The 10,828-nt window shown below is 43.5% G+C and overlaps 1 long non-coding RNA gene across 1 annotated transcript; it reads right to left on the reverse strand.

Annotated features, from left to right (window-relative positions):
• Nucleotides 1-1,784: 1,784 nt before the first annotated feature.
• Nucleotides 1,785-9,694, reverse strand: LOC138742632 (uncharacterized). Its single transcript, XR_011344335.1, has 2 exons — nt 9,056-9,694; nt 1,785-4,368 (listed from the first exon to the last, which is right to left on the reverse strand). It is a non-coding gene; the product is annotated as an uncharacterized lncRNA (long non-coding RNA).
• Between the last annotated feature and the right edge of the window lie 1,134 nt (nt 9,695-10,828).

The raw sequence follows: 10,828 nt of genomic DNA on the forward strand, positions 1-10,828 counted from the left end.
AGTACTGTGTGCAGTTCTGGTCACTGATTTTTAGGAAGGATATTAACAAGATGGAGAGAGTGCAGAGAAGGTTTACAAAAATTTTGCCTGGGTTTCAGCATCTGGAATATAAGGAGAGATTGAGCAATTAGGTCTTTATTCCTTGGAACGTAGAAGGCTGAGAGGGGATTTGATATAAGTGTTTAAGATAATGAGAGGGATAGATGGAGTTGATGTGGAAAGGCTTTTCCCATTGAGAGTAGGAGAGATGGATACAAGAGGTCATGGGTTGAGAGTTGACGGGCAAAGGTTTAGGAGTAACATGAGGGGGAACTTCTTTACTCAGAGAGTGGTTACTGTGTGGAATGGGGTTCTGGGAAAGGTGGTGGAGGCAGGGTCAATTTTGTCATTTAAGAAAGAGTTGGATAAGTATATGGATGGGAGGGGATGGAGGGATATGGGCAGAGTGCTGGTAAGTGGGATTAGAGGAGGGTACTTGGATCAGTGCAGACTAGAAGGGGCAAATTGGCCTGTTTCTGTGCTGTAATTATTATATGGTTATATGGTTTTAAAAAAGCATTTATTAATTGGGTTAAGGCACTTTACCAAGTGAAAATTTTAACAAATGGGCAGATGTATCCAGTACTTCTATTGAGCAGGTCAAGGGGGAAAGTTTGCCCATTGTCCCCAGTACTGTTCTTATTAGCCATTGAGCTTCTGGTGGGGGGCAGGTTCCCCATTGTCCCCAGTACTATTCATATTAGCAATTGAGCCGCTGGTGGAAGCCATTCAGTGAGATCCAGACATAAAGGGGTTTAAGATGGGCAAGGTTGAAAACAAAAACAACCTTTTTGCTGACAATATGTTAGTATATTTTATAGACCCGAGGGGGGGGGGGGTCGTTGGCCAGACTAAAGACCACACTGGAGGATTATGTGAGAGTTTTGGGATATAACGTAAATTTGGATAACAATTAGATAATGGCTTTGATGAATAGGGATTATGGGCAGTACCAACAAGGAAGTCAATTTGAATGACAGCAAGAAGGCATTAAATGTCTGGGGATTAAACTAGATAAAGATTTACATAATTTAGAGAAACTTAATTATCTCCCTTTGCTCCAGAAAATAGAGGAGGACCTGGTTAGATGGAGGACTCTGCCCATAACATTGACGGGCAGAGTCAACTGTGTCAGAATGAAGGTGATGTCAAGGTTCCAATATCTTTTCCAGTCTTTACCCATTTCATTGCCTCAGGGGGGCTTTTTTAAAAGCACTTAACGAGTGTGTCAGGAAATTCCTGTGGAATGGAAAAGTGGCTAGAATCTCAATAGAAAAGTTGACACAGGATTACAGTGGGGAAGGGGGGTTTAAAATTACCCAATCTCAAAAGATTTACTGGGCAATCCAGGTGAGATTTATCACCTCACTCTTAGGTGCAAATTGGACAACACTATGTAGGCAAAGAAATAGCCTAGGAATTCATATACAAGTGGTATACCAAATGACTCTCATTGGTAACAGATAGCCTCATCCTAAAGCATGTACTCCAGACATGGAAAAGTGTAAAACAATGTATTGAATAGAAAGTGGGGATATCCACCTTGACCCAGAATAATTTAAAACCCTTAATTCTAGGTAATAAAATCCTGGACACCTGGTGCCAGAAAGGGATCAGGTATATCAAGGATTGTTATAAAAGGGGGCACCTTATGTCATTTGAGCAGTTGAGAAACAAATACAATTTCTACAATGTAACATTGTGAGAAGTGCCTTCACGTTCACAAAATATGCTCGAGACAAAAGTTGAGAACAAAGAACATTTATTTACATTTACAACATTGCAAGGTTGGGTACTCTCCCCCTACCTCGGGAAAGTACACCGAGGGCGGGAAGCTTCTTTGTTTTTATACATTTTTCAATTCACCTCCCCTTACATTTTTCTTACATTTATCCTTCTTGGATTGGTTTGGCGCTTTTCCCTATTCGCCTGACTCTTGACTGACTCCGACTTTCTCCTATCCCGTACTAACACCTCCTTTCCCCACCCCCTATTAAACAAGCCCTTTGTGTGTACGTCCATATTTCTATATCTCCTTAAATTCCTCTGTTATCTTGTCTACTTTTTCATGCGCCATTTTACACAAAGAACATTTTAGCTATTTCCTTGCTTTTTCTACCTTCTATAACTGTTTCTAAACTCCTACAATAATCAAAAATTAACTGTTTCTAAACTCCTACCATAATCAAAAAGTAACTGTTTCTAAACTCCTACATTAATCAAAAAGTAACTGTTTCTAAACTCCTACAATCTACCCTTTAAAAAGAGCTACGCTTTCAAACCTGTCTAAATAATAGAGGTAACTTTTTCCCATAGTTCCAGAAGGTTCTCTGCTGCTTCAGCATAATTCTGTTGTTGCAGAACCATAATGGGGCTGATTTGTTGGACGGCTCGTTTAACTAAACACTGGAGGCAAGGAAGAATACAAGGGATTAGAATTAAGACAAGAAGAATAAAGGCAACGAAGACAAGTGCTGAATATATCCATGACCAGGAACCACTAAACCATTTAAAAAACCATGAGTCAATGGCAGGGTGCCATGTCTGCATCGGTACATGAGAGAGTTTCCGTATACCTGAAGAGATGTCTTTAACAGCTTGTCCATTATCATCAATTTTAAGGCAACAATTAGAAAGATTCAGCTTGCCACACACACCACCTTCTGCAGCCAATAAATAGTCCAGGGCCGTGCGGTTTTGATAAACTGTTGCTCGTATCTGTTGCTGTTCCTCTGCCAATTAATCCAAAGCAGTAGCTGTCTGGTTAGTAATAATTTCTAGGACAGCCTGCAAACGGATTAAACGATTGAGCATGTAGATTGGAGATCTGTACCCCCATGACCCATCCTGTGCCCACGTAGCTGGTCCATAGTATAAAATAATGCGTTCAGGGGCCAGTCAATCCCCCATCTGCCAATCTCAACCGAACGACGTTGTATGGGGGAATGTAGTCGAGTGGAAATATGTTTATCAGAATCTGGAGGAAGAAGATGGAAGTGTGGTTGTATCATTCCAATACAACAAGTTCCACTCCAGTCGGGTTCAAGGTATGTATAAGCCAGATTACCACAAATCCAATATAAGCCGTCGGGTGCATAGCCGGAAGAACTAGAATTTTCCCAGAAGGATCTCAGCACAGGAATTGCCTGATAAGGGTTGAAACCAGTGCAATTCCAAAACCCAACATCGGCAAGATCAGATGTATCATTAATGGGAACCAGGGGTACACAGGGAACATCTGATCGATTAGAAAGGGACAGGAATCCGGTAGGCGGGGCAGGAACTCAATTTTCACTAGTGATATTTTTCCAGCGCCGGCAAGCCAAATTGCCTTTTGGGTACCTGCCGTGTTCTTTTACCAAACACTCAAAGCCTTGTGGATAATTTTCCAACTTCCAAAACTCACGGGATCGATCAGAAGCACTAGTAGAAATATTGGAGGCAAGGAGTGTACAATTGTCTAATGGCTCACCTCTCCATGGCCAAGTTCCATCCCGGGTTGGTCTGCTACAAATCCAACAGTTGCGAACACCAAGCTCTTGGACTGTAAGTTGATGCAAATTGACCCATAGGTTATCCCCGAGCCTATGTTTGTTGGCTTGTTTTCTTGCCCTTTTCGTATAAATCTTTTGGATCACCTTGTGGCAGAGCAGGCGTATCTTGAGGCCTCTCTGTTGTATTCTGGTGCTCCACTTTAGAGAGATCCCGACCAAGGTACCATGATGACCTGACAAGGGGTTTCCCCTGTTTTCCCAATTGAGCTAAGCATATTGGCCCAATAGGTGGGCAGGATGGAGACCTACTCCGTTTAGAGCCCTCCCCTGTACTCAGGTGGACAGTATAGATTTTATTCTCGTTCCTGCACCAGGAACCTTCAGGGAATAAACAGTTCAGACTTTCCTGTTGAATTAAGCATTGTGCCTGTGTACCTGACCACTCCTCAAAATACTGAACGTTCCAAACTTCCCCTTTATCTTTCCCAGTGCGGCCCCTTTTCCAATAGGACTTCACACAACCAAACTGAGAAGAGGGAGATATGGCAGATTTTTTCATTCCTTTTCCCCCTTTTTCTTAATACAGTGAGTAAGATTTGGTGACGTAACATTAACCAAGAAACATCCCGTTACAATAACACAAAATAAAAGATACATATTCCTCATTTTCTTGAATTCTTCTTCCGCAAAGTCAATTTAAGTCCATCGGTATGTCGTTCAGATTGCCACTCTGAGTCTTTGGAGTCCTTGCAATTTTCAGGGGGAGGACAAATACGTTTTACTCATTGCACATGTGTCCAACCTCTTTCTGGAGTCCGAACAGCAGTGTCTGTAACTAAAAGGACACAATAAGGACCATCCCAGGTTGCTGTCAGCTTAACGTCTTTCCAACACTTAATCAATACCCAGTCACCGGGTTGAATGGTATGGATGGGGAATTCCAAAGGCAGTGTCTGCACTAGAATCCCCCTTCTTCTCAGATCAACCAATGCGGTGGAAAGTTCCTGCAGATACTTAGATATAAATTGGTCATTTGCCTCCGGTCTGTATGGGAGCCCAGATAAGGAAGGTCGAACATTATTTCATATGGGGAGACGGCAACATCACGATGGGGAGCGGTACGGATACGGATCAAAGCCAGGGGTAAACATTTAAGCCAGGAAAGACCTGTCTCAGCACACAGGCGGGTGAGCTGAAGTTTAAGCATCTGATTCATACGTTCTACTCGTCCTGAACTCTGAGGGTGCCATGGAGTATGTAATTGCCAATCTATGCCCAAAAATCTACAGACCTCCTGCAGCACACGGGACGTAAAGTGCGGTCCTCTATCCCAGTCAATGGTCTCGATAATTCCGTATCGCGGAATTATCTGCTCTAGAATTAATCGAACCACTGTTTCGGCTCGGTCATTTGAAGTAGGAAAAGCTTTGACCCAACGGGTAAAGTGGTCCATCATTACTAACAGGTACTTGTAATTACCGGACCTGGGTAATTCAGTGAAATCAACTTGCATGCGCTGAAAGGGGCGCACAGTCAGGCTACGACCTCCACTCATGGACTTACACATGGAGGCTTTATTTACCCGTTGACATAGGGGGCACCCCTGAACACTTTGCTTAGCGAGTGTATAAATACCAAAGCAATAGTACCGGCTACTAAAGGCATCAACCAATGCCTGCGTTCCCCAGTGCGATTGCTGATGGAGTCTGGTTATAACCTGTCTTGCTACGGCCTGATTTAAAACTTGTATCCCGTCTGTTGTCCACCACAATCCATCTCGGGTTTTATACATCCCCTGTGTCTCCATCTGTCTCTGCTCTGTCTCGGTAAAAATAGGATTTTTCCGTAACTCCTGGGGTACGGGTAACAACACATGCATTTGTATAGTCTCTCCCATAGAGGCTTCCTTTGCGACCTTATCTGCCTGTCTATTACCTCGGGCTTCGGGGCTTTCCCCTATTTGGTGTCCCTGCACATGGACCACGGCTACCTCCTTAGGCAGCATGAAAGCATCCAAACATTTGATTATTAAATTTTCATGAACCAATTTTTGGCCCTTTCGTGTAATCAACCCCCGTTTCTTCCAAATTTTTCCAAAGGTATGTACAACCCCATAAGCATATTTAGAATCTGTGTAAATTGTTCCCACTTTTCCTTGTAGTCCCTGGAGGGCTCGATACAGCGCATATAACTCGCATGTCTGAGCCGACCAGGGACTGGGGAGGCGACCATCTTCGATCACGGAACTGTTTTTGCAAACCACTATGCCATATCCACTGTAACGGTTTCCTTCTATACAACGAGAAGAACCATCTATAAACCATCTTTCTCCCTCACATAGAGGCTCATCTCCTAGATTGCTCCAGATCTTAGTCTGCAAATCTATTATTTCCAAACATTCGTGTTCTAACTGGTCAGAAGTTGTCTCACTTGACAGAGATACCAAGAATGCTGCTGGATTCTGGTCCCGATTAGTAACCAGCGTCAAGTCATCTCGGTCCATCAAAATTGCCTCATATTTTAGAATTCTCGAATCAGTCAACCACCTCCCCGCACGCTGTAACAGAATAGTTCGGACGGTGTGTGGGGTATGGACAGTCATGGGTGCACCAAAGGTAATTTTTCGACCCTCTTCTACCAGGACAGCGGTGGCAGCAATAGCCTGGACACACTTCGGCCATCCGCAGCAAACTGGGTTCAATACTTTGGATAAAAACGCCACTGGTTGCCGGAGCCCCATTTGCTCCTGGGTCAATACACCCGTAGCTGCCCCAACCTTTGCATTAGTAAATAAATCAAATGGTTTATTCAAATCAGGTAATGCCAACACTGGAGCCTTGGTGAGACAACTCTTTATCCTCTTAAATCGCTCCATTTCTTCCTCTGTCCAGACAACAAGAGAATTATCTAGGCCAGCTAACTTATCATACAAAAATTTTACCAAGCTAGAATAATTTTCTATCCAAATTCGGCAATATCCCACCAGACCAAGGAACTTCCTGAGCTCTCGGGCATCCTTGGGAGGTGGGACCTGCAAAATGCCATGTATTCTCTCCGGGCTTATTCGCCGACACCCCTGACTAATTAGATGGCCCAGGTATTTTACCTCTGGCTGTACAAATTGCAATTTCACCTCACCTACTCTCAACCCCTTTTCTCCCAGAAAGTTTAACATATCCACCGTATATTGTTTAACAGACTCTTGTCCTTCCCCCATAATCAATAAGTAATCCACATATTGTATAAGCTGACAATCCAATCGTTTTGGAGCTTCTTCTAACACTTCTTTTAATACCTGGCCAAACAGATTAAGGGACTCTGTGAAGCCTTGCGGAAGAACTGTCCAGCGATACTAGTTCTTTCATCCAGTATACGGGTTCTCCCATTCAAAGGCAAACATGTCCCTACTGCCCTCATCCAGAGGGCAAGCCCAAAAGGTCTTTCACACTAAACCATTTAGTAATTGAATCTATTTTTCCCATAATAGTATATGGATTAGGTACAACGGGGTAGCGAGCCAAAATTACCTTGTTTAACTCTCGTAGGTCTTCTACCAGCCGATAAGTACCGTCTGGTTTTCGGACTGGCAATATTGGAGTGTTAAAGGGGACATACAGGGTTCAAGCAAACCATCCAGTAGTAGTTGATCGATTACGGGTTGCAATCCCTTCCTTCCATCCATAGAAATCAGGTACTGTTTACGCCTAACTGTCTGATTGGGATCCTTTAATGTGACCCGAAGTGGGGAAACATCCAACCCCCCTCTATTTCCCTTCTTCACCCACACTTTGGAGTCAATCAATTCGTGATCTTCTTGTGTCAATGTACAGAACTGGACTCCGATCCCCTTCCCCTGGGGCCAAGTCCCAATGCCTAACGAATCCTGCAAATCTCGACCCAATAGACAAACTCCCGCATGAGGGACGAGAAGAATGTCTCCCCTTATCACCTTTTTCCCCATCTGTATCCTAAGGCCCTTTAATTCAGGAACCTCAAAGTTAGATCCCCCGATCTCTGAAATAACCACCCTCCAATCAAAAACTGTTCCTTTGGGTTTGGTTAAAATACTAGAACGAGCAGCCCCCAAGTCTACCATAAAAATCATATCTTCTTTATGGGGTCCTATGCTTAAGTTTAGCAATGGATCTCCGTGCAGCCCCACGGCAGACTTTACGGGAGAACCCTGACTCCTCTAATCTTCCTCCTCCATCAAAGCATAGGATCGTGTGTCTCTAGCCCTCTGGGGGAATTCCCTCTTGAAGTGTCCCTCTCTTTTACAATAGAAACAAATCTTGGGCCCTGTCTGCCATCCTTTGTTGGGACCACCTCTTGGAGCCCCCGTTCGTGGTCGTGGACCCTGGGGTTCGTCCCATCCTTCAAATCCTGGCCCTTCTCTTTCTCTCATTCCCATCCATCTGCCCGGACCGTTGGTCCGGCATCTTTGACTTCCCTGCTGTCCATTTACGACTTCCTTTACCGCCTGCATTAATATCTTCGCATTTCCTTTCTGCTTATCCTCACTCCTATGGACATATGCCCTTTGGGCTATTTGTAGGAGCTGGGATAATCCCTGTTCATGCCAATTTTCAGTCTTTTGAAGTTTCTTTCGTATATCTGGGGCTGAGTTTGTAACAAATCCTGTCAAAACTAATTGTTCCCCAACTGGTGACTCTATATCCAATCCTCCATGTTGTTGTATTGCTGCCCGCAGTCTAGTCAAAAAGGCCGAGGGGGTTTCCTCTGGGCCCTGGGAAACCTCGAATGCTTTCTTAAAATTCTGTCCTTTTGGTACTGACTCCCTCACTCCCTTTATCAGGTTCACCCTGTATTCTTCCATCCAGGTGCAACCATCTACCGTCCCCTTATCCCAGTGTGGATTGACCAGAGGGAATTTGTCCTCTCCAGCAACTGCTCCTGGACCTCCCTGGTGTTCCCGATCCCACAACCTAATTCAAGCTTGTCGAATCATTCCTCTCTCATCTAAAGAAAATAAAGCTTTGAATATAGACATTAACTCAACCCAGGTATAAATTTTAGGTCCCAGAAAGTGATCTAATTGCTCCGTACAGGCTTGAGCATCTTCAATTAAAGACTTCATTTCCCATTTAAAATTTCTCACTTCTGTGCTAGTCAAGGGGATATTTACAAAGCCTATTCCACCCCCTGGACCTCCCAAAGGTACCTCATGAAGGGGATATCTCTACTTTCGGAGTCCTCGGGTCTATGCTCATAAAGCCAGGTATTCAATGCCTGGCATACCCAATCCTCATCCAAACCGTATTTTGGCCAAAATACCGAAGACCCCTTAATTGGATTATTAGGCCATTCATGGCAACAATATTAAATCATTTTCTTTTTGTCTTTCCTGCGGGGTTTCCCCGCATCCCAATTCATCAATTGCCTTCCCAATGGGCTTCCTGGGGGAATTTGGTCAGTCAGTCCTATTTCCGGACCTTTCGGTCATATTCCCGGACCTTTATTCCTACTTCCTCCCCCACCCATGGAAAAAAATAAAGTCTTACCCGGCTGGCCAGCCTTCCCAGCACGTCAGTTGTACGGCTGTCCCGTTTTTTGTTCTCAACGTCTCTTCTCGGATATCACTCGCTACATCCACTGGCTGGACACTCGATGACCAGGAGTCCGGCTAAATCAGCCGGGGTGCACCGACCCCTCTTCAAACAAGTCAGTGGAGGGAGTGTGATCCCGGACGCGCTCCCAAGTTGTGAGAAGTGCCTTCACATTCACAAAATATGCTCGAGACAAAAGTTGAGAACAAAGAACATTTATTTACATTTACGACATTGCAAGGTTGGGTACTCTCCCCCTACCTCGGGAAAGTACACCGAGGGCGGGAAGCTTCTTTGTTTTAATACATTTTTCAATTCACCTCCCCTTACATTTTTCTTACATTTATCCTTCTTGGATTGGTTTGGCACTTTTCCCTATTCGCCTGACTCTTGACTGACTCCGACTTTCTCCTATCCCGTACTAACACCTCCTTTCCCCACCCATATTAAACAAGCCCTTTGTGTGTACGTCCATATTTCTATATCTCCTTAAATTCCTCTGTTATCTTGTCTACTTTTTCATGCGCCATTTTACACAAAGAACATTTTAGCTATTTCCTTGCTTTTTCTACCTTCTATAACTGTTTCTAAACTCCTACAATAATCAAAAAATAACTGTTTCTAAACTCCTACAATAATCAAAAAGTAACTGTTTCTAAACTCCTACAACATTCTTCTGCTATCTGCAAATAAGATCTTTCTTAAGGGAAGAATTTGGACTATCTCTGACCCCACTAAATGTAGCAACATGGAGATTCTAATTTGAAAGGGGAATGTGTGTAAGTTTATTTCTAAGATATATTGCATATTCCAAAGTGAGGGCCTGAAGCTGGGTTTACGCAGATCAAGGAACAGATGGGAGTTGGACTAAGGAACAATAATCAATGAAGAGTGGTGGTAAGACCTGATTTTGGACAGTGCGACAGGGGTCATCAATGCCATATACAGGTTGGTGCAGTATAATTTCTTGTACCAGTTGCACCACAAAAATTTACACAAATCAAACCCTGAAATTTCAGAAATGTTCTTTAGGTGTGATGTAAAGGTTGGAACTTTTGTCCACTCTACCTTGCTATATTAAAAATGTGAAACCCTTTTGGGAGGACCTGGAGGACATTCTGAAAAAAAATCACTAAAGTGGATTTTCCACAGTATCCAGGGTTGTACCTTCTGGGAGATATTGGGGACATGAGTGAGTTTTATATTGATCAAAGATCAAATTCCATTCATGAAGATCGCCTTGGTGGTAGCCAGGAAGTGTATAGCGGTTTCATGGAAGTCCAACTCCCATCTGAATACCACACAATGGAATATGGAAATGCAGAGTTGCATTCCCCTATAGAAAATCACATACAAAGAACCACAACACATTTGTTAAGGTGTAGCAACTTTACTTGAAATATATTGGAACATAGATCGATTAGCACCTAATCCCTTCGAAATCGGAGTACGAACGCAACCCGTCCCAGCATGAAAATGGAAATGACCAAGAAAGTGGGACAAGGTGCAGAAGACGTTTTTATTTTCCTTTTAATTTTTGTTTACTTTAGCCTTTGTTATTTTGCCATCATGGTTATTTTTGCCTAGGTGATTTTTTTCCTGAGTTTCTGTAACCCCACTTAAATTTGTATCTGTGCAATTTAATTGACTGGTTTTTGGGGAGTGGGGCAGTGGGAAAGTGGGAGGGATGGGGATAAGCACAGACTCTGTCTATTGTATGAACGTTGG

The sequence above is a fragment of the Narcine bancroftii genome, chromosome 1 (genome assembly GCF_036971445.1).
Source record: "Narcine bancroftii isolate sNarBan1 chromosome 1, sNarBan1.hap1, whole genome shotgun sequence".
Classification (NCBI taxonomy): Eukaryota; Metazoa; Chordata; class Chondrichthyes; order Torpediniformes; family Narcinidae; genus Narcine; species Narcine bancroftii.